This window comes from Aythya ferina (genome assembly GCF_964211825.1).
Source record: "Aythya ferina genome assembly, chromosome: 7".
In the NCBI taxonomy this organism is placed as follows: domain Eukaryota; kingdom Metazoa; phylum Chordata; class Aves; order Anseriformes; family Anatidae; genus Aythya; species Aythya ferina.
The window spans coordinates 6,665,102-6,692,936 of NC_140302.1; the positions used below are offsets into that span (position 1 = coordinate 6,665,102).

General features: G+C 41.3%; 1 protein-coding gene across 3 annotated transcripts in view; it reads left to right on the top strand.

Moving 5' to 3' along the window:
• The window catches only part of PCDH15 (protocadherin related 15), an 883,259-nt gene that overhangs the window by 28,607 nt on the left and 826,817 nt on the right, over nt 1-27,835 (top strand). For all 3 annotated transcript variants that reach the window (XM_084525148.1, XM_084525147.1, XM_084525146.1), the window contains one exon: nt 20,714-20,854. The gene's annotated coding sequence lies outside the window, so the exon portion shown is untranslated. Of the gene's footprint in view, nt 1-20,713; nt 20,855-27,835 lie in introns of those variants that run through there.

The window sequence follows — 27,835 nt, forward strand, 5'->3', positions numbered from 1 at the left end:
CCCCTCGTGGTGGCGCAGAGGGACAGAGGCCTTGCGCTTGGCCCCTCACATCAGCATCGCTTCCAAACTGAGATCAGGGCTTCCTCCTCCTGCACCAAGCATCGTCTGCCTGTTCCTAGGGTGGTGCTGGGTACGCTGTTTTACCTGGCAATGTGATTCTTTTTTGGTTGCTTAATCCACAGTTACACCCTGATCACACTGATCGATGCACCAGCCTTTTCCCTACTCCTTTGCCAGAGGATTATTTCTTTCTCTTCTCTTCCCTCCACTTTGCCAACACTTGCAATTTGATTGTAGCTTGCACTGTATTTGGGGCAGGTACTTTTTTAAAACCACGCTCTCCTCCCTCCACCCCCCTCCCTGCACATACACACCATCTGCCATTCCTGGGTTTATTTGGTTTCATGAAAATGTCAACTCTCATTTTAAGCAAAAGGACCAGTCTGGTTGAGGTGGGTACTGCTCTGAATTATGTGCTGGGGAAGGGATGTGTGCTGTGCAGCCGTGGGGATGCGTCGTGCCACAGGAGGATATGTCACTGATCAGTGATATCGAGGGGGACACTTTACAAAATCTCCCTGGAGCTGGAAGCTCCCGGTTTTCCTTGTCCTAGCAGTGACAGAGAAAAAGCTCAAGGAATTCAAACCATCAGTGTTTGTTTTCCTGATCTACATTGCCAGCAGAGTGCTTGGACGTTTGGCTGTCTTTGAGGCCTTTGGCTTCTGAAATGCTTGCTCCTGTACAGAGCCTCTGCGTGGTGCCCTGAGCAGGTCTGGCTGTGTGTGTGACCAAAGGGCTTGTGTGAAGGAATGAAGAGTGTGGCATGTAGTATGGCTGGCCTTAGCTATCCTTAGGGCTTCTTCACACAGCTCTACCTCTACAGACCTGTGAATGGGTGGGCAGTGGGGAAAGCAGCCCCTGTCCAGCTGGCTGCTTCCGAAATTCAATGAGCAGATCTGTGAAAGGAGGGTGAAGCAGAATCTGAGTGGCAGCACAGATGGACAGGTGAGACTGACATGTTTCCTCAAAATATAAAGACCTCCTGACGTCTCTATGAATGTGCAGCTCAGCATACTGGGTTACATGGCCCATAGCCTCACTAAATACAGTCACTCTTGTGTTCTCAGCAGCAGCTGTATTTAGCATAGCACTTGTACTTCTGCCCCTTCTTCCTTAGGCATGCATTGAAGCACAGCTTCAGTATGCTTTTCCCAAACTCAGGATGATTGTTTCCAATAGTGCAATGCTGCTGCCATGGTGTCATCATAAGTTAACTTTCTAAATTACCCGCTTTTGTACATTTAATTGAATAATCTATTCCCTAGTTGCCTGAGAGTAAATAAGCTGTACCTCTGATACAAAAGGGCAATAAATACAGCTCCAGAAAATTGTGTTGTATTCCACATCACCTGCATTAAACAGTGGAAATTAGTCTCAGGGTAGCCTCCCTCATTAGTGGAAGGGTAACTTCTAAAGGACCATTCAGCCCATGTTGAAATTGCTGTCTCTAAGGCAGAGGAGCTGAGTTGCCCTCTCCATTCAGCACTGAGCAGCTCTGAGTGGATAGTTTTGATCACATATTTACTCTACAGATGGCCAAAGTAAGGCAGAATGGATCTGCCTGTGGACAGAAGTGAAATCCCTACCTCATACTATCATACGCCTCTTTCTCGGGAAGCGATGACCCATGACGAGGAGCAGGGAACTCACATCCTGCTCCATTGCTGGAGATGAGGGCTGCAGGGGGGTGGCAGGAGCTGAGGACTGGGAGCAGCTCCCCCAAGGTGACTGCCAGGCAGCACAGAGGTAAATGAAGATCAGTGGGAAAGGCTGGGAGAGGCACTTGGGCAGGGGATGGCTGGAGCCAGATGCGTTTCCCCCAGCCTGGCCAGTCAGACTTGCTGCTGCTTTTCTCCTTTGTACATGTGCACTCTTATTTTTTGTACACAGGAAAATGACAGTTGCCTAAACTTTCTTGTGTTTTTTTTTAGTGAGCTTGGCTGTCTTACTAAAACGAGGGAGATGCTAATTTTCCATGGAAACCAGTGGCAAAGGAAGCAGGTTTCAAAAGCCGCTCTCTACAAGCACTTGTAGCATCTTAGTGCCTATTGTGTTTGTTTTAGCGATGGGAAATCAGGCACAGCATGCTCCAATGACATGCTTGGTGTCATGCGGTATTGAGAGCAGAAAGCTGAGGGCTTGAATCTGTGCCTGTTGTCTTGAGACACAGCTTCTTTTTGCTATTTTTGTGGTTTTCATCGAATATTTTAAACATTTGTGGGTTTTTTTTGTTGTTTGTTTTGTTTTGTTTTGTTTTTTTCTTGCAGTATATGCTTCAGCCTGTGTTTTGGTTTTTCATGTGAACAATATTCATACATCCATGAATAACAAAATTACTTGTCATTTCGCAAGTACCTAGATCCTGTATGGACACAGGGGGATGGAAAGGGGTTCAGGGAAATCAGGAAATTGTCAGTTACTGTCTTTTTTTATGTAACAGAAAATGAATTTTGTCAAAACCGAGGTCCTGTCTACATTGGAAAATATTTCCTGGTGTACCCAAACTGGATGTGTTCTGTCCCTAATGGCAAAACCTCCTAGTGCAAACGCCTCACGTGCTCAAAAAGGACATTGCTGGTGTATGGTAAATGTAATAGCTGGACAGGTCCCTCCTGGTGTGGCTGCACCAAAAGTCTGTACTTGCCTTTGGGCAGCAAAAAGGTCACCCCTCTAATTCAAGCTCTGAGTTGGAAAAGGCATTAACTTTACTCGGAGACTGCATTTTGGAAGAACTTTCCCCACATCCTACTCACTTTGATGTGGCAGCCACTCTTCTAAGTGTTTTCAACTTTTCTACTAATGGTAGTCAGGAAAGAAGTAGGTAGTTCTTCCTACAAACTGGCATTTAACTTTCAGTTGGTCCTAGTTAATTATTTATGTAACTGAGGTTTTAAACTGGTGTACTTCAACACAGTGCAGAACAGATCTACAAAGGAAAAGAAAATGGAGCTTAATTTATGTTGTATTTTTGTCACTACATTGGAGGATGAAAGTGATGGCGCTGTACATCCAACGCTGTAAATGACTTTCACAGTTTGTTACATTCTGAAAAGAAGCTTGGGAGTTTAATTGTGTTTAAAAAAACTGTTGGCTTTTATAGCAGATAAAATATTTCCTGCTACAGAACACACTGAAAACGCTCATTTTCATAATGTGATGATAGTTCAGAAGGAGTGAGTTGCAGCTCCATCTTCTGATGTTATCACAGTGATGCTGAACTTTCACTTACCCAGCTCCAGAGCTCTGTCCTTGCTTTCTGAGCAGTGCCACTGCCTCTCCATGTCAGAGCAGTAAGGACTCTGTGCTCAGTGACTGATGGGGGGAGATGCAGGGTTTAACCAAATGGTTTGGGCTTTCTTTTTCCCAAACAGGGAAATGAATACCAATTTAACACATAAAAGTTTAATTTCATCAGTGAAGATTACATAATTGCAAAGACAAATTTAGTTGTAATTAGTCACTTTAAAATAAGCAGAATGGGTATGCCAGGACCATTAATTCAGAGGTGCTCTGTAACAGTAGCAGTGACTGGAGAAAAAACTCCATAATCAAGTGAATTGAGAAATCTCAACCGACCAGATTCTGAAGAGGCATTTTGTTTAATCTTTTAGGTTATAATCCCTCTAATCATCTACTAAAAAGGACTCATTTTCATTCTAACCAGGTGTTGTCAAAACTCATTACACTGTAGCGTTTTAAAATTACTGCTGTTTTTTCTTATTGCCAGAGACTCCAGAAGAGTATGAGCTGCTTCCACCCTTCTTTAGGTTGTTCAGATGTTGCTTGATAGAACTGGTGCAGGGTTAGTGTTCAGGCCACTTTCTATTTTTCCTTCAATTACATAGCTTTCTGTATTTTATTGCTCACATAAGACTGTACTTTACTCTTTCCATTTTCATGGAACATTTTTCTGTATGTGTGTTTGTGTGTCTGATTGAATCTTGTTATAGATCCCACTTGAAAATATAATTTTGATACTCATCTAAATTTTTCTGTATAATCTTGCTTTTATTGAATTTAGGGATGTTGGTCCATTTGTTATTTCAAGGTTGAAATGTGAAATGCCTCTCTCCACCTGTATCCTTTTCCCTATGCAAGCTTTACGATCCACAGACAGTACCCTGCAGCAGCTCTCTCCTACTTTCCCATGTGCCTAATACCCCGTGCCCAGGAATGTGTCTGTCCTCAGTCCTCAGTCAACAGAAGTGGCAGGGCACATAGCCTGGGAGAGATGTTTCACACCTCAAAGCGAGTAACCTTTCTGGGAGCAGCTGTTTCCTATGAATTCATATGTTCACGCCAAGCTTCTGTATCAATGAGGATCATTAATGTCGTTTTTTTGATCTACCTGGCTCTCTATTTGCATAAAATTTGTACAAAGCTTAATTTCTTTGAGTCTCAACTTTTCTTTAAAAGTGTTTGAAGTCTGATCATAGATCTTAAAATCATCAGGTAGGGAAATGCCAGCACATGCACCATATGCCACGCTCACACAAGCTTTGCTTCCAAGCTGAGCTAAAAATGACTAGTGTAGGGTAATGAGATCTAATTATAAATCTGAGATCCGTCTGCATTGTTTCACTGTGACTGTGGTTACTGATAATGCATGTCTGTTTGTCTTTAATGTGGATACTACTACCAGGAGGCTTCCTTTAGCTAACCACAGCTAAACTATACATTTACTGAGAATTGCAAGGAGTGTGTTTCTTTATTGTTCAATATAATCCACTATCAAGGTAATTTGGCTTTTTTCTGCAAGTCATTAGCATAATAAATTGCCTAATATGCATCTTTTATTGTGAACTAATTTATCCTTTGAGGGGAAAAAAGGCAATCGCTGGTGTCAAATCCTAAATTAAAATAATCTTGGGAATGTATTTTGCAAGATAATGCTGATGAAAGTGAGAATCTGAACTCCAACTAAAACAAAAATCATTAGCTTTGCTGCAGCGTTTACGATAAATAAGCACACTGCATATAAACTGCCCTGTTACACTTTTAGTCAAGTAATGAACAATTTTTTTCCAGGTTCAGTGCCTGGTCTCTTTGCACTTGTTGAACAATTTTTCTCCCAAGTCTTCATCCTGTCAGTCTGCACATTTCTGATCTTGAAAGAGGTGAGCAGTGAGCAGTGAGGCTGCGGCTTTGCATACAGCCTCTGCTCAGCTGGGCATCCATCATCAAATATACTCCTGCCTATTAAAAGTAAGCAGCAGTGGTAAGGCTGAACCAATATTTGATCGCCCTTACAATTGGCAGTGCATCACTTTAATTAACAAGAAGCCTTTCCTCCTCTGTTAATCTTACCTTCCACCTTCAAAAGCTCAGCTGAGCAGCACTATCTAATGGAATACATAATAACTCAATCACAGGGAGAGCTATCTCCTTGGCTGCTTTGCAGCACCTGTCACTACGTTTGCTTGATATTTGAAAGTGTAAGAATACATTGGAAGTGGTTGAGATGTCTCATGAAGGAAATCATTGTGTACAAAGCTATTAGAACTTGTAAATAGACATTACTTCAAAAGTGCTCTCTGTCCTGCATTGCATCTCTAAGAGGAAATTATGTGCGAGGAAAGGCTGTCTTAGCTCTTCAACTGAATGCTGCTTCCTCAGGGATTGTTCGTAATTCCACACCCAAAGACACTCTCTTGTACAAAAGGAAACAAAGTATTTTGGTGAACAGAGAAAACTGGGAACTCTTCTTCGTCCATTCACATTGTAAAAAAATGCCGCATAGAATGTTGCTTTTTATTTAAAGCCTAAGCAATAATTCCTGTCATATAATAACCTTCTCACCACTACATTATGTACCCAGAAAGCCCAGGAACCCCAAGTGCTTCAGGTTCAATGCCACCATTTCAAGTATAAAGAGGTATGTGCATCCTGCTGTTTTTCCTTTTGAAAATATATCAAAACACAAGGCATATGCTCAGGACAAATAGCTCTCTCTCATCCTGCTGGACCTAACGTAAAAAGGAACTGTGCACACAGCCAGCTGCCTCAGGTACTTTCAACAATGTGTGCATTCCTCTCCAGATGTCTTGAGGCTACAAAATAGTAAACCTTTTATTTCTCTTGTCTTCCCAGAGGAAGAAAAAAATCTTTATTAATAGCTTTCTTGTGAACAATGGGTTCTTTAAATTTGTTACCTGCGTACATAACAATCATGCATTTAAGCATAGGAAAAAAAAAAAAAAAGAAAAAGAAAAAAGGCCAGCTTTTACTTACAGTATTTTCTTTTAATTTCAACAAAAACAACAACAAAAACAATGTTTTCTGTGACAAATTACCATTTTTTTTTACCACTACATCTAACCTTTGGAGGATTTGGGAGTGTGGAGGTTACTTCTATTTTGTCCTGGTAGTTTACTTGAAAAGTAAAGTTAAACATTTTTAAGGAATAGAGAGCTGATATCTGATGGTTAAGTCTATAACAACACCACTCTTCCAGTGCACTTAAGTGACTCCTCCAACTTTGCATTTTGGAGGAGAAAAGATCACTGCTCTCATCCATTGCTACTTAATGAGTCACCCAACCATTGCACTTCCATACACAAATGAGAAGAGGGGAAAGAAAAGCAGAAGCAAACCTTTAAAACCTGCAATTCATGAAGGTGTTCAGATGAGTTTCTGTAAAGCACACTGCACCACTGCTTTTCACCCTCACTTAACTATTTTTTGCATGCAATTTTCCAAGGCATCTGTTCATCCAGTTTATCTGCTTTTGGTCTCCTCCAGATCCTCTTGGCTGATTATTCCAGCTGGGTGGGCTTTAGTTTCTCTTTAGTTTCTCCTTAGTATTTTTGTCAATGAAGCTGAAGTCTGTCAGGACAGGTAGTTTGTTTAACTAGACAGTTAAACAGTGATGTCTTGCTTAAACTTGGCTCAGCAACTTTTTTGTTGGTCCTCATTCATCCAGCATAAAATCTTACCAGGAGTCACTTCAACATTGTGCAAATAAGCTCTTCAGCAGACAAAGTCTTTATAAACAAAGTTTATTTTTTCTTATATTTTGTTTTCTTCACTGAGTTTCAGATTTTTCCAAGTGACTGTTCATCTCTTCTTCTATGCAGGACTTACCACTATACATATGTACATTGTATACACAATATATATATATTGTGTGTATATACGTGTATATTATATAAAACTACATAAATGCACATCTGCTACTGAGCAACCTACCAGGCTGTGAGGACTAGAGTACATAAATACTCTGGTCCCTGTATTTAAAGGAAATACAACCAAGCTGACCCCGAAGGAAAATATAATTAAAAAAGATGAAAACAGAATAATACCATAAATTATTTCATTCATCTAGTTTCCATTCCTTGCATTAAAATTCATGTTGAAAAATTACCTTGTACAGTAAAAAAAAAAAAAAAAAAATTAAAAAATCATAAATTAAGTGGTGGTCACTCATCCATTACTGCTCATAGTTGGTTTTCTTCATGTGAGAATAGTTGAGCACATCAGCTTTTGCAACCAGTCAAAAATATTTTATTTTTTAAGCACCCCATAACTATAGAAAGTTGACTATTAAAGCCTTGATACCTCCATTGTTCTTTTCAAAAAAATGTACTCCTTACTCTGATGTAATCTTCTAATTAATTACTGTCCTTACACTGTGTCTGTTTTCCAAATTTCAGTGAAGATCTGATGTGAATAGGTGATGAGACTGGCTGCGTTACCCTTACATGCCTTCCCAGCATGGTGGGAGAAGAGCAGGACCCAGGCAGGAGTATGTTGCTGTTGGGAGGTATGAAACTGGCTTTGTCCATGACAGAGAGATGGAGAAAAGCATGGGATGCTGTGACTGCTGTGAACTCTTGCTCTTCTCATTATTACCTTTCCTTTGGCATATTCTCAGTCTGTTGATCCGTGTAAGGAAGCAGAACCTAAATCTATCCTGTTAAAACCTATCAAATCCCTAATACAGTGGACTATTGAGCATCAACTTCTCTTTCTCTCCTCATCAGTGCTGTTGCATGTACACTCTCACCCTTTCTGGAGAACAACTCCTGTTTTCCTGGCTGGAACTGGTGAAATTGTTAAAGAGCTGAAGGCTGCCCAGGCTGAAACAAGCTACCTTCGTGCACATCGTATCATCTCACAGGCATGTTGTGCAAACAGCTGTCATTAATATTTGAGAAGCTCTCTGGTACTACATAGTGAGTTCCAGAGAAAACTCTTTGAAAAAATGAATAATTCTGCTTTCAGAGCAGTAAATAAGGCATAAAGCAGCACACAGGATTTCTAAGAGAAGGCAAAAAAAAATGAATTGCTGCTTATTCAGGGAGCATTGTCCATTCAGAGAGCTGACAGAGGGATCCTGGAGGACAAAACAAATATTCATGTCATGAAGGCTGTCCTGGACCACATATCCACAGGAGGCAGGGGCAAGTTGTCCTCTCGCAAACAGCCCGAATTCTGGCATTTCCTAACTTTTTCAGGGCTTGGATTTGCAGTCTTAATAATGCTGTTTTATTACTGTTCGTTAGCATGCCATGTGCATTTGGTTCCCTTTGTGCTCCTCTGTTTCCATAATGTAGTTTTGATGGAACCTTTCGAGAGAGCCATTCTCTCTCCTGTGAGCCCTGGTGGAGCCATGCTTATTGTAAATGTATGTGTGTAGTGAATAAAGTTACTTTGGTTTGGATTAAAAATGCTCCCCATATCTTCAAACCGTTCTGGCAGATGCTGTGGCACAGCTGAGGAACAGTTTCACGACACAAAATGCCATTTGTATGAAACTTTTTAATTGGGGCTGTTCCGTCAGTTCTGCAGCACATCGTATGATTGCATTTCAGGGCTTTATAGCTGTCATAGTTTTACTTCAAATGCTCAGGTCTCCATAGGCTTACACTCCACAAGGTAATTAGGGGACAAATGCAACCCTTCGAGCACAATGCTGGTGCAGCACACTAGCCATCTGTATCACTGGCGTGGGGAGCCTCCTGACAGTGCCGGGCAGCTGCAGAGCAAGGGGCTCTTCTGCTGGCTAACTGCTTCTGGTAACTTCTTTGCTCGAAGCAGATCTGCTACCAAGCTGAAGAGTGAAGCACACGGTGCTTCCAGTGCTCCTAACCCCCAGGAGGATGTCGATGTGTATCCTGCAGATGTAGCTTTGCACTGTGCCAAGTGCATTCTGGAGATGGAGCTGCTCTGTGGAGCTGCTTGTGTGGAAGCGAAGGCACTTAGTGCTCCCCCCCCCCCCCCCCCCCCATCATAGCAGTTCTGCACTAGTGTGGTTCAATATGAATTCGGATACAATTTTGACTTTTTAGGGACCTTTCTGTATCCTCGCTCTGGCTATTTTGCATCCCATCCCTGGTTACACTTTACTTTCCATATGAACAAATCCATCCTGATCTTCACTGTCAAATGCCATCTGTAACGATCTCAGCAACGTTTCAGGCTGAAGATTTTTCTGACCGGTTAGACTGCCCCAGGCTAATCACATTCCACCTGGGAGACTTCGGATTTGCATTAGAAAGCAGCACCATTCTATCTGTTTCAAATGCTGGGCCACGAAGAAGAAGTTGAAGTGTCTCTTCCAGAAAAGTGTTTTCTGAAATACCTACTTGTTAAGTTTAGCTCCACTGAACAAATGCATAGGTGAACGAGAGTCAGGCAACTGAAACTTCAGGTGCAGTCCGAGAGCTCTAAGAGCACTGAGCGCTTGAGCCAACTTGGAGTTAGAGAGGTGTCTATTGCTTGGGGCATATTTTAATAATTTAGGAACCACGTGATGTTTACTACGTGAAACTAAATTTGAAGATTGATTGTCCTTCACAGTAAATATCAGCCTGAAGTTTGCCTCAGTAACTATTTGGTTTACATATTGATGTTCACCAAACCGAGAAATCAGTACATGTATTTTAGAAATACTCTTAAAGTGTTAATCACAGGCATGTAGCTATTCTTCTACTGGGTTTGAGAAGTATAATGGTTTTTACCTAGTTTGAGATCCAGGAGAAAATTACTGTTCACCTTCTGAGATGTGATTTGTATCTTTACTGTGATTTATCTGCAAGAGTAGTCATGTATTTTTCCTTTTGTTTGACCAGACTAATTAAAGCTGTGTTTCTGTCTGTAATATTTCTAATCTCTATGGAGATGAAAAGGAGACTGATTAATATCACTTGATTATTTTTGGCCATTGGTGTGGCAGGATTTTACTGCACAAAGAAACCACCCCCATTTCTTCACCATTGTATTTATTAAGAAGGAAAGCAAGACCGGTATAATCCTGTATCCTGTAAATCTGGCACAATCAACATATAAAAATGTTATATCGATGCAGCCTGATCTTGAGAATAAGTAATATTGTCATTTGGTTCATCTCTGAAATTACTTTAACTCAACATTCATTGCTGTCTGTAGTCATTTAGACTTGTATTATTACAGGGTTTATGTCTTTTGAGTAAAGTCTGTGAGACTTCAGTACTAGATTCACAAATCATTAAATTAAAGGAAAACTGTGTTATAAAAAGTCATTAGGATACTATATTTCCTGAGGTACATAAGGCACAATTTCCATGGCGTGCGTAGCCATTTTTCACCTCTGCCAATTGAGAATAAAACGTTATCGTATCAGGCCTTATTTGTGAACTCTTGTTGATACATGATGAGCATTACTGACACACCTTTGCAATTTAAAAGGGATGATGCATGAGGCTAACACTAAGAAGGGAGGTAGAATGGTGGGACAGGGGAAGGGCTGTGGCCTACAAGGATGCTTAAAGGGCGAGTGGGTGGCTCCACCGGGTGCCAGGCTCTGGGGAGGAGCATAGGCACCATGCTCCTGGCAGCGTGGCTTGGGTCTCGTGGCTTGGAGCGGACTCTTTACCTGCACTGTGTAATTGCTCAAAGACTGCATGCATGAGTGGGCACGATTCTTTATCTATGTGAACATAGGGGGTTTAATATTGTTAATTCTTCCTATTAGCTGCTTTTTAAGATTTTGGTACTCCGTAAGATTGGAAAGAGGTCAGAAGGAAGTGAATTGTCAAGGAAGGCTCCTTAGAAGATGGGTGCAGGAGTATGTGTAAAGCTCACAAGAACAACAGAAGCAGCTTTCCCGGTTTAAACATAATGAAGCTAGGAGGAACAAAAGAGGATTAGGAAATAAAGCTGGAAGAGTGTAATAAACAGATTAAAAAAGCATAAACTCGCAGTGAACAGAGAATTGCCAAGGGAATAAACAGAAACAATAAGATTTTTTTGAGTGATCTGTCTGAAAACAACAAGTGGCTAGCAGAGAAATATGTTTGTGTGTGGCAGGGGTAAATGATGAGGAGAATGGAGAGAGAAATGAGAAATTATAATCAGCTTCTCTTGTTGCCTTTAATCTTTAACACCCAGCTTGTCAATAATGTATGAATATCCACTGGATACTTTTAAAATTTACCATATGATCTCCTTATTAGAAAACAGATAAAATTGGGATATAAATTAAAAATAATAATAATAATAACAAAAAGGTCCAGATACCACCTTATACAACCTCCCAGCTCATTTCAGTGACCCCTCATCAGACACTGTTGCCATATGCAGTGGTATGTATTCCTCATCATCTTGTCCTGGTTCAAAAATAAGGCAGAGGAATGTTAATGAAGGGCATGTTTCTGCACTGGAACAATATGTGTCTCCTAAATTAAAAATCTTCTGATGTGAGAACAGGAACATATCTTTGTTTATCTTAATACAAGATAGGTGCATGGCTTCTGCATACGGTAGAGCACTCAGAGCTGATAGGTCTGACAGGGTAAGTGTCATATAATGATTCCTTTCTAGGCCCAGAGGAAAGAAAGTGTCATGAAACCCTGATGACTGCTCACTTCTTCAGGAAGTGCACTAAGCCCTGCTCTTTATATAGTTGAACTTCAACGTGATGGTGGCTGAAAAAACCTCAGCATTGTGCACCAGGGCACAAAAACAAATACCAGTGAGACGCGCTCTTTGCTTCACAGCTCACATTTGCTTTTCTTCTACCTTTAGAGTACAGTGACTCTAATAGCACAGGGACAGGTCTTGTTTCCCCTTTATCTACCATCTAACACAATTTCCTGTATATACTGTTACCTTCTACTTTCCCTATGCAGTTTCCTTCTGACTCATAACAGTTTTTTCAAGCAGGAGAGGAAAAAATGCGTAATAACTAGAAGTGATGCTGATAGGTTTCTATGTAGAAGGTGTATGGACAGTCATGCTCTTGCTCTGTGCAGTAGAAGTAGCCCATGCATAGGCTTGTTTGGGGTGGGTTCAATAAGGACTGTAGGATTAGGGTGTGTGCTGTCAGATCTGAGTGTTAATCATTTATGACTGTAGTGAGTTAAAACACAAGAAGCGTGAAATTGTTCAGGGTTCCACCTATTGCTGTGTGTTGCTTCTCCATTGTGGAAAGGTCAGAGAGTTTGGTGAAATAGTCATCAACGCTTTTATTAGAGGTGCTGGCAGAAAGGAAAATACTGCAAAAACTACTTTCTTCACTAAAGACATCACCTGTAAGAGAGCACTTGGTTGGTCATCACCAAAACATCTCTTTCTCTTCAATTCTCTTCACTGAATCAGAGATTGGCTTCTTCAGTGTGACGAATTCCTGAGCCATACAGTTGCTTTTCCATGTCAGAACTACAATGATAACAATGCCTTGAGGATATCCTAGCTTTCCTTCTCCTCTTCCTCTCGGTACACCTTTTTGCCAAGACATTTTACATGAACAAACCATTTGGCCTTGCTCCCCTACCCCTCTAGCTTGACATTGGTATTACTTGAAGCATCACTGAGCCCCTGTTGAATGCTGCTGAAGCTACAGCTGGAATTAGGTCTTTGACTTTTTTTTTAGTGGCTCTTACTGAATGTTAGGGAAACTGGAAGAGTGAAATTTTACAACTTTAGAAGAGCTCCTTTAGTATGTGTTACGTCTTTGTCCTTGCGAAATAGCTATTAGAGCTGATACGTCGATGTCTGTTGAACTGAACTGTCTGGTGATTAGACATCTCTGCTGTAGTGGTGCCCCCAAACGCACACAAGGAGCTTCATTTCTTCTAGCAAATTACAGGAAAGCCAGCTTTCAATGATCATCAATTACACTAGCCTCTTTGAAGTGTAATTATATGACATTTCTGATTCATTATCAGATAGATGTAGTACAGATCACAGATGAAGAAGGAGTATGCAGAAAAAGTGCTTAATACAGGGTGTTGGTAGTAAGAGATGTTAAATTTTCACCTCTCAGGCTATTGTTTGAGGCTCTAATACAGCTATTTGTTACTCATGAAGATAAGGATTGCCTTTCTTGTCTGCATACCGTGTGTGTTCATTGATTTGAATGATGACCTGATTAACAGCCTTATAACCCTGTTGACTTCAGTCCTCCCTCATCAGAACTTTCTGCATCCACTTTCTAGAAGAATCAGAATGTGGCTTTTCTTATTTGACACAGCAAGTAACTTTTTTTTCTTTTTTTTTTTTTTTCTGGTATCACTCCATCTGACACAGTCACCTTGTTCCACTCCTAAACTAATTAAACTGTAGCCATTCTCATACTTGAGTTTGCTGTGGAAAGCCAGCAGTCTTCTCTGTCACTCGTCTATTTTTCTGTTGTAAGAAGCGTCCTTTGTCATGGCCCTTCTCTCATGTTTCATACTGGCAAGGCACCTAATAATATTCTAGTTTGTGTTTCTGGATTTAGTGACTGGCAGCAGCTCATGGAGACTCCTACCAGGTTAGTCATGCAGATTGCAACTGAGATGACTAATCTAAAGAGAGACAAAGCCAATGTCAAAAAATGGTGAACGTGCTTGAAGTGATTTAGCAGGACTGTTTGAAATCAGTTGTTGTCCCAAGTCCCAGGAGACTGGTGTCCAAACAATAAAGCCGAGCAGAAGATGGTATGTGTGGTGATAAATGTAACTTAGGCTATGGGAGTCTAACACTATCCATGGAAGAAAGTTACTTTGCTCGTGTGAGCCCTGAAGCAGTCAGTGGAGCTGTCTAAGAAAATGGTTGGCTCTTATGGAGGGAAGTTATTTTCTGTGCTGCTTTGTAAAGGTGCAACCCAGAGCTCGTTTTCATGACAGCAGTAAGATTCCTTGCTTGGATGCTGATGATAGAAAGGTTGAACTGGACAGCGGTGGCATTCCTAGTACTGCTAGGCAGAGTTTCTCTCATCCAGTCCCGTGGTGCCTTAGACATTAATTGAGGCATGGTAGAGAAGTAAGAGATTTTAGGCCTACAGCAGGAAATCTTTTTTTCACTGAGATTATAGTATCATTACATAATTATTCTCTGTCACTTAACACAGTGTAGTCCAAGAGAAGATTTTGGAATGCTCTTACAAGAGCAAACAGGCAGCAAATGCAGAGGAAGCAACTCAAAGAAACGGTATTTCTGTTTAGGCAGTTCCTATACAGTCATTGCATAATTATGTAGATTACTGGCCTAGGTTAGTTTTCCTTTTTTTTTTACAGGAAGATAAAATGTCTATTCAGGCTATGAGGAACCCCATCAAAACTCACGTTAGCTTAGAAGGGCTTTGATTGCCCTTCTGGCTGCCTTTATGTTCTCTGTCCTGTCCCTTTCCCATGTTACAACCCAGGTATTAGTTTCCTTAGACCAGCATCTTCACTCCAGCCTTTTCCTTTGCTCTTTGCTTATTTCCTGTGACAGTACATTGTACAAAACCTCAGCAAACCTCCATCTGCAAGGACGTGGCCACAGGAGCTACTGAGTGCTGCATGTGATGCGTTTCCCACATTTGCAGGTCTATGGGCTGACCTATCAAGAGACAAGAACTGCAGTAAGATGGAGAGTTTTATGCAAATACCCGAGCTGGGATTACTGTAGATGTGCAGTGCTCATTATATATTATAGGAAACAGATGTGGTTTAATTTATTTCACAGAGAATAACAAAGAGAGAGCCATAATATTCCTTTGGATTTTCAAAGCAATTTGCCTTCCATTCATTCTTCTGTATTCCTTTTCTTTTTCTTTTGTTAGTACTAAAATTTAATTCAGACCAACTAGATAACCTCTGTTTTATGTTCCTTTTCTCAGCATTTTCTATGTACCCAATTGTTTAGAAATAGAGTATTTACTCTTTTGGAGAGGTTATAAACTTTGAAACAGGGTCAAAAGTTAATTAGCATATTTCTTCGTTAACATGCCTTAAAACATGGAAAACAACAGCCTTCATCTGTCCAATTTATCTGTACTCTACATTCAGAACAGCATCTAAGTTACTGACTTTTTCATTCAAGTTTGAGGAGACGGTACTTACAAAAAACACACTTGTTTGGATATTAGAGTAAATAATTGAGACAGGAGCTGAGTTGCTCAGTGATCAGATAGCATAAAATCTGGATTTACAAAAGCAGTTTTTAGAATGGGAAGAGATGTGATATTTACCATTCCCCTAATTGCAGTCTTTTAGTGTTTCTCCACATTCACTCGCAACACAGCATGCTGCCGTTTGTTGCTGAGGGAAGCCTAATGACAAACTGGCTCTTTAATATCAGATTCTTTCCTTATGACACCCTGTTGAAATCAGCATAGTAGCAACAGGGGCAAGTATGGCTCAGTAGGATAACGAAGGAAAATTGCTTTTACCAAGAAGATGTCTGTGGTAATACATAATTCTTAACTCTGGAAAAGTCTGTCTCTTCCTCTCTTGTTCAGTTAAAAATTGTTCTCCCCCTCATTTGTGATACTTCAGTTAAATTTTGCATGTTAACATTCATTTGTCTTCCCACTTGTTTACCCGAAGCAGGCTTGCTGTTGTATTATAATACGTTTGGTGGCATTCTTATTTGTGTTGCAGCTTGAGTTCTTGCAGGGCTATTGTGAGCGAGACATTTTCCAGCTCAGAATTGGATACCACTCCCTTAGTCTCACTCAGTAGCTGTTACACCTCACTGCTGTTAGGAGAAAAAGGTTCCAGAACCTTGAACCTAAGACCAGACCTCCTTAGTTTAGTTTTGTTTTTTTACAACTAGATATTTAGCTACCTCAATACAGCATAATGATGCCAGAAAAACTTTTCAGTTTCTATACATGGTGGCAGTTGTTTTTATCCATTAAATGTTAAGTATAATTGACTTTATGTGAGAAAAAGTCTTGTGTACACATATCCAGTGTGTGATAGCTCATCTGTCCATCCTGAAATTAGATTGCTGTTCAGATTGTTTTCAATGAAGACAAAATGTAGAACAATTTTCCTGTTTGGGATTGGGCATTTTTTAAAAACACAAGGTAAGTTTTATTTTAACACTTGCAATACCTGAATGTAATTTGGCTTCTTATCTCATTTAAAGTTTACTTCATGTGATTTTTCTCATGTAAATAGTTAAAAGTGGATCCTATTGTTTTAATGGATATATAATTCTTTGTTGAAATGATGTGCAGGCAGTCACTGCTGTTACTTGACATGTGTTTGCAGTGTACAGTAAAGGTGAGGATCGGAGTTAACCCAGCTAAGAAGAGGGGGCTCTGATGGCAGTGAGCTCAGATCGTACAGAAGGATGCAACCGGAGTCATGCCTTGCCCATTGCAGTCACAACAGGTTCTGCAAAGCACTTTCCCCTCCTCATTTAAGAAGGAGTTATTACTGTTGTGGTCTCTGAGAAGGTCAGATAGAAGAAGCAAGGTCAGTAACCGAGGAGGGGGAAGAAACAGAAAATCGGAATAAGAAAAAATATTGAGGTATTGAAGTCAGCTGTAGGGCACAGGTTGACCAGGATGAGAAGACAGGCTGCAGCAGGGGGCAGACAGCAGTTTTCGTCTTGACTTTGTTCAGTGAACAGCCCTGCTGCCCCAGCCTTTGTAACCTGCACAGAGAAAATAGTTTTACATCAGTAACTCCAGGGGCTTTTGCAAAGCAGTTCATCTGAAGAGGCAACATACCGTGCCAGGGCTGCAGAGCCAGATCCAAGGTTGGCTAGGAAGTGTTACAAACTGCATTTTTAAAGCAGATAATGTAATATTTGCTTGATTTACCCTAGCTCTGAAGGCTTTCTTCATCAGGCATGACATTACTGCCCCTGAGCTGGTTGCTGCAGGTGCTGTGGGTGGCTCTGCACCGAGGGGAGAGGTGGCAGGTGGGCACCCCATCCCCACAGGCTGTCCAGGCAGGTGCTGGGGTCACAGCTAGCTGGAGCGAGGCTTTGCAGGATTAGCACTTGGGTGAGACCTACGGCAACACAGCCTGGTGCTCTGAGTAACCATCAAAGGGTGGGGTTTTATTCTCTTTGTCGACTACTCTTCTGTAAGGTGAGAAGATGAGAGAGATGTTTACAAAGGTAATGCAAAGGACCACAGTGCAAGCAAACTTTTTTTTTTAGATGTTGTGACATCATTGTAAGAAAACAATGTGTTCTCACAGTGTTTTTTTTTTTTTTAATTAAACACACACACACACACACAAAAACACAACCAATGAAATAGCAAGTCACAGCAATTGGCAGATCACCGTGTTAGTATTTGGTGACGCCAGTGCTAGCTGCAGCAGATGGAGAGATGCAAACATTCTGTAAAAACTTGGACAAACTGAGTTTCCTGAGCTTGAGAAAGCAGTGCTGTAAAATGCTTCTTTCTTCTCAAGTATAAGCTTTCTTAATGAATAACACTTTCTGAGAGAAGGAAGTTGGGATGTGACAGTGCTTTTGGGACCAAGCCAGCTTTCTCTCCAGCAAGCTGCTCTTTCTGTTGGCAGTGGCTATTTATGAAGCATATACCAGGAACATTGCAAAGACAGCAGCAAAAGTCAGTTTGCTTATAAGTAGACGGTAGAGGTATGTTTGCTTATTCTCTTGCTTTAGTAATCATAATCATTGCAAAATCTTAAAGACATGGAGTCTGAAGCTGGATAAGCTTCAGCAATTACAAACCTGAGGATGTAACTGGATGAAAGGCACTTGTGTTGTCAAGAAATTGCTGCTGTTTCTGTTTTGCCAGCTTAATACCGTTGACATTTGCTGAATTTAGGGGTGTCAGAGAGGTCTCGCTGTACCAGCAAATGCCAGGGATGTAACCACGGACCTCTGGTGCCTCAAACTGATACCACTTGAGGGCAAAATGAATGTCTATGAATTACAATAGAGACAGACTGAGAAATTGTCTTTAAACTACTTGCTCTTCAGATGCTTCTCCAGTACTGTCCTGACTTACTGGGATCACAGATAGGATGTAAGACAGCAACTATAGTCAGGGTGTCACAGAGGGCAGAATTAGAAGGTTATTGTTACTTTACCAAACGTACAAAAATACACAGGCTTTGTGCTCAGTTCTGTCTGGAAACTCCTTTTGCAAAGCTTTTAGCATGACTTTACTTGCTCTGTAGACCCCCAAGTAGCTGTCCTTGGGGTCTTCTAATCCTAGGACGTAGCAATAGGAACAAGAAGCAGAAGGTGTTCAGATCAAACTGAGTTGGAAATATAACAGATTTTAGTCACAGGAGTAACTGTTGGTGGGTAATGGCACTAGTGAAAGGATATTAGCAACCTCTGTAACATATGCATATAACACCAGGCTGGTTTTCTCTTTCCCCAGTGTCTAGTTCCCTGGTTCATCTTTATTAGGAACACACGGAAGTGGAAAGATACAGTAAAACATGAGGGGAAATCAAATGGAGATGAAAAAATATTACCTTTTCAGTAATGTCCTAGCAGAAGTGTTGGAAGCCCTTGAAACTATCTGTAGTAAGATTTTTCTCCCATATCCAATGCTGTTCATTTCCCTTTGTCTGGAAAGAGTTGTTTTAAAATGCAGCAAAAGTTGCCTCTGCCTTTCCTCTGTATCTTATTTCTTGACGCAGCAGGATTCTGACTCCATGAGGAAAATGAAATTCCTCGTGCTGGTTAACCAGCCTGCAGCCACAGAGGATATGTCAAGGATGCACAGCCTTGTCTCCTCATTCTGTTGTCTTTCAGGGAGCAGCTGTGCTGCATATATACTTACACATATGTACTTACATGTAATCATGATATTATTTGCTAAAACTAAGTTTGTAGTTGGAATACAGGCTCGATAAAAGAAGTGTTTACCTCATTAATATTTAAGGAGATTACCACAGAATCACCTAGGTTGGAAGAGACATCCAAGATCACCTAGCCCAACCTCTGACCTAACACTAACCAGTCCTCCACTAAACCAGATCATTGAGCTCTACATCTGAACATCTTTTCAAGACCTCCAGGGATGGTGACTCCACCATTCCTCTGGGCAGCCCATTCCAATGCCTCACAACCCTTTCAGTAAAGAAGTTCTTCCTAATATCCAACCAATCCAATATCACCACAACTCTTTGGGTCTGGCTACCCAGCCAGTTTTTAACCCAGCAAAGCATACGCCAGTCCAAGCCACGAGCAGACAGTTTCTTCAGGAGAATGCTGTGGGAAACAGTATCAAAAGCCTTACTGAAGTCAAGGTAGACCACATCCACAGCCTTTCCCTCCTCCACTAAGTGCATCGCTTTGTCATAGAAGGAGATCGGGTTCATCAAGCAGGACCTGCCTTTCATAAACCCATGCTGACTGGGCCTGATCGCCTGCTTGCCCTGCAAGTGCCGTGTGATGACACTCAAGATAATCTGCTCCATGAGCTTCCCTGGCACTGAACTCTACCATTTCATGGTTACTCCGCCCAAGACAGCTCCCGACCACCACATCTCCCACCAGTCCTTCTCTGTTTATGAACAGAAGATATAGCGGGGCACCTCCCCTGGTAGGCTCACTAACCAGCTGCGTCAGGAAGCTATCTTCCATGCTCTCCAGAAACCTCCTAGACTGCTTCCTCTGAGCTGTATTGTATTTCCAGGATATGTCTGGGAAGTTCTTGCCTACAAGAACAAGTGCTGGTGATTGTGTCAGCTGCCTGTAGAACTCCTCATCCATCTCCTCATCCTGGTTTGGTGGTCTGTAACAGACCTCCACCAGGATGCTTGCATTGTTGGCCTTCCCTCTGATCCTGACCCATAGGAACTCAACCTTATCATTCCCTGCCTCAAGTTCCACAACACTGAAACACTCCCTGATATAGAGAGCCACACCACCACCCCTTCTGTGCTGCCTGTCCCTTCTGAAGAGCCTATAGCCAGGCATTGCAGCACTCCAGTCATGGGAGTGGTCCCACCACGTTTCCGTGATGGCAACCAAGTCATAGCTTGCTTGCTGCACGATGGCTTCCAGCTCCTCCTGTTTGTTGCCCATGCTGCATGCATTAGTGTAGATGCACTTCAGTTGGGCCATTGCCTTCTCCCCCAGCCCTGCCATTGGTGCAGACCATGTGCAGACCATGGCTGGTTTAGCTACAGGTAGACAGCCGGCAAACTGAGGCGCCACATCCTGGTCACCATGCTCTCTGGGGGCTGCCTTTGAACAGCTGGGAATGGGGCACTGCCGATGCCTCCTCAGCCTCCCTGACGAGGGCTGCTGGGGCCTGGCGGCTCCCTTGTCTCCCTCAGGTGGCCTCAATGGCGGAAAAAAAGCCCTGCCTGCCTTGATCCCCCAATGCTGCTACACAGCGTATCTACCCTAGAGCCAATTGCCTTGTTGCTGCTTATGCAAAGTAGTTATTGCTTTTTGCTATACAATCATCGATTTAATGGTTCTTGTCATAAACTAAGCTGTGATCTCACATGTGTTTCAGTTCCCATAGACACCAGTGCCAGCTGGAGAAGCTCATGTGCCCCTGTCCCCAGTGCCACTCCTAAAGATGCACCAGGCCAGCTGTTTGCAGTGCGACTGGAGAAACCAAGCACAGAACCAGGAAGAATCCCTCCATTTTAAGGTTAGTTTTAACACGGTCTGCTGATGGCTAGCACTGTTGCTGGAAGAATCTGTGGTTCCACTAGGATGAAATATGGAGTGAGAACCATACTCCTTCTGATTTTCCCTACTTGTCTTGGTGGGATTCTCATGACTGAACATGGTTCTGTGTAGCAGGGAAGATAAAAAAATTATGCATTTTAATGAACCCTGCATATATAAATAACACATATGTTTGTCTGTGTGATGTACATGACATCTCTTCATGTATATGTACATGATATCTCTTCAGTAACTTTGAGAAGGTTAATCCCATCTTTGCTGGAGGAAATAGAAGGTTAGGCATGACTGTCATGAGCTGCTGTATGTGAATCAGGCTGCTGTGGAGGAGCAGCGAAGGACTGACAGGTAATCATTACAGACTCCTGCTGAACGCTGGCCGAGGTGGAAAGAAAACTTGACTGCAGCTTGATTGGATCTTGAAAGGAAAAAAGGTTGTAGTTGAGCTGGCTTGATATGTCACAGCAAAACAGGTGAAGCCACAGTCCTGGGACACCATCAGTGAGTTATGCTGCACCTATTTCTGTCTGCTTTGGGCCTTTTTCTCCTCTTCTAACTGAATGTTTTAGCTGAATGGGGGCCAGTGATGATCTACAGAGGTCTGTATTGGGGCTCATTGTTTAATGTCTTTACCAGAGGCCCAGAGGAGGTGAGGGAGTTCACTTCCATCACATTTCTGAAGGACAACAAAATCAGAGTGGGAACTGGGGTTTGATTTCTGTCCTTGGAGGTTCTCACGACCTGACTGGAGAATGCCCTGAGCAGCCCGGTCTGGCCCCAGAGCTGAAGGTTGGACCAGAGACCTCCTCAGGTCCTTTCCAACCTGAAATATCCTAGGAGCATGTGTCTGTAGGAGGAGTGCTCCTGCCTTTTTAAAATGTCTGTTTGGTACCACTACATAATTCTATGTCTTCCTGTGGCTTGGTGCTCTTGTAAGACACGGAACTGCATCAAGGTGACCTGTTGCACTGAAGTCGAGAGTTAAGTTGTAAAGCAGCAGTACTGAAATGCTTTACTTGTCTAACACGGAAAGCCAAAGCACAGCATTCAGCAAGGTATGCTCCCCAGGAGACTGGCTGGAGCTGGAATATCCTTTCTTGGTCCTTGACAAGTAGGTTTTGCAGTCTCTGCTGAAGCTGGCATGGCTAAAACTGTGATGCTTATTTTGTCCAGGGTTGTGTTTCCACAGTCATGAGCTTTTCTTAGTGAAGTTTTTGCCTCCATCCCTCTGGGGTCTGTAGCGGTGTTTCTGATGCACACAGTGTCCCCAGACGCTGAAGCATGGTACAAGAATGTGAAGAGGTTTAGAGAAAATTATTGCAGCCTTGCTCTTGAGGGTTTCACACACAGGGTCTGAGAAAAGGCAGGAGGGGAAGCAGCAGGAGGAGTGAGAAGCAGGCTCAGCACACCAGCCTGAGAACTGGGAAACTGCCGAGCATGAAGCCTGTGACGGTCTGTGATTCTTTAGTTTGATAGTGTCTTTGGCCTTTTTTTTAATGAGTTTTTCTAATTAAGGTCCTGTCTTAGGCTATTTAAACTTGTCTTGTGGTCTCTGTCATTCTTGGTTTTGTTCAACATCTTTGATGTTTTCTGTTATTAATAACTGCATGGTGACAGTGCTGTCTGGTGGTAACTGTGGTGGTAACTGAGATAAAACAGTATCAAGGTCTCAGTTGCTAGTTTCATTTTAAAATACTTTGTGAACAAACATATCTCAAAGCCAGAGAAGAGCTGCACTGTGTCAGTTTTGAACAATAAACAAACCCCCCTTTGTCTCAGAACTTCAGCTTAAGTGAATCCCTGATGTTTGTCAGGTTTTTATTTTATTGTTCTCAATGGGTTCTTCCTAAGACATAGGAATTGCAAACTGGACAAGGCAACAGATTTTCTGTAAGATATCTCAAGTGGTCACTGATAGCAGGCTCTGCAGAGAAATACTGGGAAAAACTGTCATGCATGTTTTTGGAAAAAACCATCTATTTGGAGGCTATTTACTTCTGCTCTGAAATAAAGGATGAATTATTAGATAAACAAAAATAATAATAAAAAAAAGAAAGCTTGTGGATAGTTGTGGATAGTTGACGTTAAGCATTGTGCCTGTAGAAATGTGATGAAGGGAAGGAAAAAGAAGGTAAGTATAATTTTGTGTTATTTGGGGAAAAGATCAACAGTGTATATCAACCTCAGTGTATATCAACAATATTAAAAAATAAGCTGCTCATATAATTCGGCATCCTTAGGGAAAATAGAGAACAGAAAAACATTTCATGGCTTGGGCAAGTTGGTTTTCAGCTTTGTATTGAGTCACCGTAAGTACTTTGAGCCCATATATATGAACTTAAAAATTCTCTTTGTTTTGTTCTTGGAGAACTTGCATTGCATGCACTCCTTGACAGCCATGTCAATCCTTACCCGATAGCTTGGCTCTTGGTGCATGCAAACAGGTTGCTCCCTGTGGCTGCATAGACTTTTATATCAGCTGGAGGATTCACTCCCTTCACAGGCTCTTCGGCACTGTCCTGTGCTATGCCAGGTCCGCATGGCCCTCAGGGTGAGGGGACGGGGCGCATGCTTGTGCAAACGAAGATACTTGTCTGTAGGGAGCTTTAGGTTGCAGCCTGGGAGAGCTGTGAAGTGCATTGGTGTTGTGCGTTCATGCATAGATGAAATAGTCAGGACTAGGCTATTACAGAACCTTCCTGCTTTATTTACTTAATATTTAGCTGTAATGAACAATTCTCTGATTCTTCTCTTGTTGAGCACTGCACCTCTCTCATGCTGATGATAGTAGATGATATTAAAATGTTGCAAGTTCACAAACAATTAGGGCAAAGACATGTCAGTAATGTGACTTTTTCATTGTCACAAATCACCAGAGAGAAAGAGAAGTGTTGAAAATATGTTTTTTGGTTGCAGTTCTTGTTCAGTGAACTCTTGGGCAGATAACAAATCATGGCACATCCGTCATTTCACAGCTATTTGGTGAGGTATTAAGCACTAAGCACGTTTTGTGAGATACTAAGCACTGCACAGGTCTGCTTGGCCTCTACCAAGTCAGGCACACACTTCAAAAACATTTATACAGTAGTTGGTTTAATTCTCTGGGATATCTGTTGCTCCTTTAATAATGCAGCTTTACGTTTATTACACTGGATAGTGGACCTGCTTCTGTATGCAGAATCTTTTCTCTTGCTGTTTTTTCTGTCGGCAGGCCAACTTATCTGGTGCTAGTACATCACCAACCACCTGCTGTGGGCTATGTATCTGTTTTCTTAATTGCAATGAAATCATTTATGCCAACTAATGCCACATTACAACAGCATAATTTAATTTGGAGCTGTTCATTATAGTTCTATTACCCTTCAGCTTTGGCACCCTTCCAGAAAAGGACCCATGTGTAGTGGGTTAGACAGTTTCCTGAAATGATAAAAATGCACCCCACACAGCTTGCTCTTTTGTGCTGCAGAATTCTGGCATAATTGCATTTATTGGGTTCTGCTTGTGTCATGCTAAAAAATAATAACAGTAATGGCATTTTTTCATAGAATTACAAGTCTAGATTGCAATCTTTTGCTATTCTAACTTAATCATGTTATACTATAAAAAATAAAGATTTTTATGATGCATTACAAATGTTGCTTGCTTTTAAACAGTGGAGCTTTTAACTTGAAACCTGTATGGAATTATCCACTAGGTTAATAGGCGCCAAGGCTAGAAGAAATTCAGGGTGCCTCACAATTACTCCCTAATGAGAACAGTAATGAAAGCTGAACTTGTGAGCAGTTGGCTTTTTGAATTTACTTTTACTTTGCATTTAATGTACATGGTTTAAGGCATTTACTCCATTATTATTTAAGGTGTTAACATGCAGAATGCGGTTTATTAACCATTCCACTGTTTCTCTAAAAGTATTTATGGTATTTTTTAGCAATTAATCAAAAGCAGACGTAAAAATGAAAACCAGATTTACTGCCAAAATCATAAATGTCAAGTATACTGTTATGCAGGCTTTGTATTACTTCAGTTGCAACTTTAAAGAACATTTTAAGTGATTGGAAAAAGGAAGTTTATTAAAAACTCAGCAGGTCTTCTTTGCACTCTACTGTTATTAATGTAAATCATTGCATCACATGATAGAGGAGCAGGCAACATGATAGGAACAGTTTTTAATCAGGTCTTCTCTGCAAATACCAATAACTTCAGGAGGAACTACAGCTACAGACCATCCTGTTTCCTCTGACAAACAAATGCTGTGACGTTTTAGAAGAAGGAAAGGATACAGCAAACCACCCAGGGCAGGTAACTGTTGAACTTGTCTTGGAATATATCTTCATATCTTTGAGCAGCAACTAGGCAGTGAACAAAAGAATTCAATGAAAAGAGTTCATTAAAGAGTTCTAAGTAAGGTAAGGAAGAAAGAAGAAATATTTAGATCAAAGGCAAAGCTACTTTCAAATGTTTCATTTGTATATTACTGTGTTTTCAAAATACAGTAGTCCATGAGACATAAACATGATTTTAACCTCCTTTCTAGTGTGGAAAACTGCTGACCGTTTGCACTGAAACATTAAACACAGGTAGGTGTTTTTTGTTTGTTTGTTTGTTTGTTTGTTTGTTTTTAATCTGGGAAGCCTTATCACCAAGAGGTAATTGCTGACACTGTGTTTTCTAGCTGTCAGTACAGGCAAATTAATGCTGGAGTACGAAGGACACATACAAACAGTACAAAATATTCAGAGCACTCTTACCATTGGATAAGACTGTTAGGAAAAATTGTACACAGGTTAAGGAAGTGTTTGTAATGTGTGAAGTGTGTAAGTAATGGTTTGTGTTACAGAAAAATGTCTGACAAGTGACATGGTTTATGATACTGTCATGCCAAGTCCTAGTGTACAAGTGATGTCTGGCTTCTGCATGCCTGTGGACTCTTCCTGCTGCCAGAAGCTCCAAGGGCTGCCCAAAGCTGTGCAGGACTGAGCAGGTCTCACCTCAGCCCAGAGCCCTCTCACAAACCCACAGAGCACTGCCCACAAACCAGCATTGCCTGGGACTCACATAAAGTCAGACCTGTGGAACAGATCCATTCCTGGGACACCGGCTGGTTGATGTGGTAATAGGCAAATACTCAAGTCAGCATTTGGCTTTAATTCGAATGATGCTCAGTCAGCAAGGAGTTTGTGGCTTTCCACAGTGCCAGCCCATACCCAGCTGACATCCAAATGGAAGGGCATTAACATGTTAGGTTTTAGTCTGAAAAGACTAATTTCTTCATAATTCTTCCTCCTTAAGATGGTATTTTGAAGATCAAATTGCTACTTTGAAACAGAAAAGATCGACATTTTCAGAATTGGTCTGGAATAGAGACACAGCCCTGCAGCAAGGCCTCAGCTCCAGCCCATCCCTCTTCCACTTCTGTTACCACAGGGAAATGTAGTTCAGTTGAATTCTCTCTGGTACTTCTCTTGTGCTGAGAAGGTTTGAAATGGCTTTCTGGATTCCAGTTGTGACAAAAAGTGACGTATTTAGACTTTTAAGAAGCCTGTAGCATTTCAGGATCTCCTTTTCACATTGACCTCAACTTTCATAGGCGGTGGGGCACATAGTGTCACATCTACAAGAAGCTGACTTCCAGTTTCCTCCTGGCTTTACGAAGTAGGTCTGCAGACTATAACTGAACTACCTACAAGCTGACAGAGAGTTGACAGCAGAGATAGGTAGAACTGGAAGAAACTGGACATGGTTGTCTAAGGTACTCTGCAATATTTGTAGTCTGTGGATAAGCAGCAATCAGCAAAACTCACAAAAAGTGGTAAGTGCTCTAAATGTCATAATGAGCTCAGTCATTGAAATCTGAATGCCATTTATGTTGCCCTTTGATAATAATCTGTGATTGCCGCTCAAGGAGGCAATCATGTGTTCAGTGCAGCAAAAAATTACATATATAACCCAGGCTTTCCATTGCAGTCTGAACTGCTGTAAAGTATACTAAAAGGATCTTTGACTGCATTTGTGTTTAGATGGCTTGCATCCATGTCACATATTTTCTAAAAAAGGGAATCTTAACAGAATTTATTCAGGGAAAATGTGTGTAGATTACAGGTATTCTTTGAAGAACTCTAGAGATAATTTTTCTACCACACAAAATTCATGTTATGATGCTGGCACCACCTGGTCTCTTAGTTAATCTTATTCATGTATTTTGAAGATTTTGCTAATCCAGATTTGACATACTAAGTACCCCATTTGGGGTGGTTTTTTTTTTTTTATTATTATTTTTATTTTTATTTACTTGTTGCTGACTGATGAGGTGTTTATCTTTTGTTTCTGCCTCTAGATGGAACATTTTTAAAATGTTTTCTGAGATGCAAAATTTCTTGAAAGGGTATAATGCAACGAGATCTCCTTGGCTGCTTTTCTTCCCTGTGTATAAATGCCAACCTAATCACAGAAGTAATATAAAATTGTGTTCAGAATTGATGGGCAGGTAAAAACATGACATGGTTCGCAGAGAGGAGAAAAGTGCATACTTTCTTCTTCAAAATAAAAGAAGGAGAGACTGAGTGTAGGTGAATCCGGTACATGTCCCAGTGTTGACATTAAGTATTCCACTGAGTATTGGTAAGCAGTACAGTAAGTTGATCCATGCTACTTTATGTGGTGGTAATGATAACTAATTTGTAATTATGTTTAACATTTGAGGGACTTGACAGAGTAAGTCCTGTACAGAGGAATGCAGAGCCAAATTACTGCACTGGTTACTCAACAGATACAGAGAGGACATGCTGCAGAACTACCCAAGTCCCCCTCAATAAATCACTAAGTATTTTTTCCTGCCCTGAACTTAAATAATGCTCAGTGGATGCAGACAATTTGCTCAAGTGGCTCTTCTCTAGCAAGTTCTCTGTTTCTTGCACCATGCTGCAATATGTGAGGTCTTGGGAAG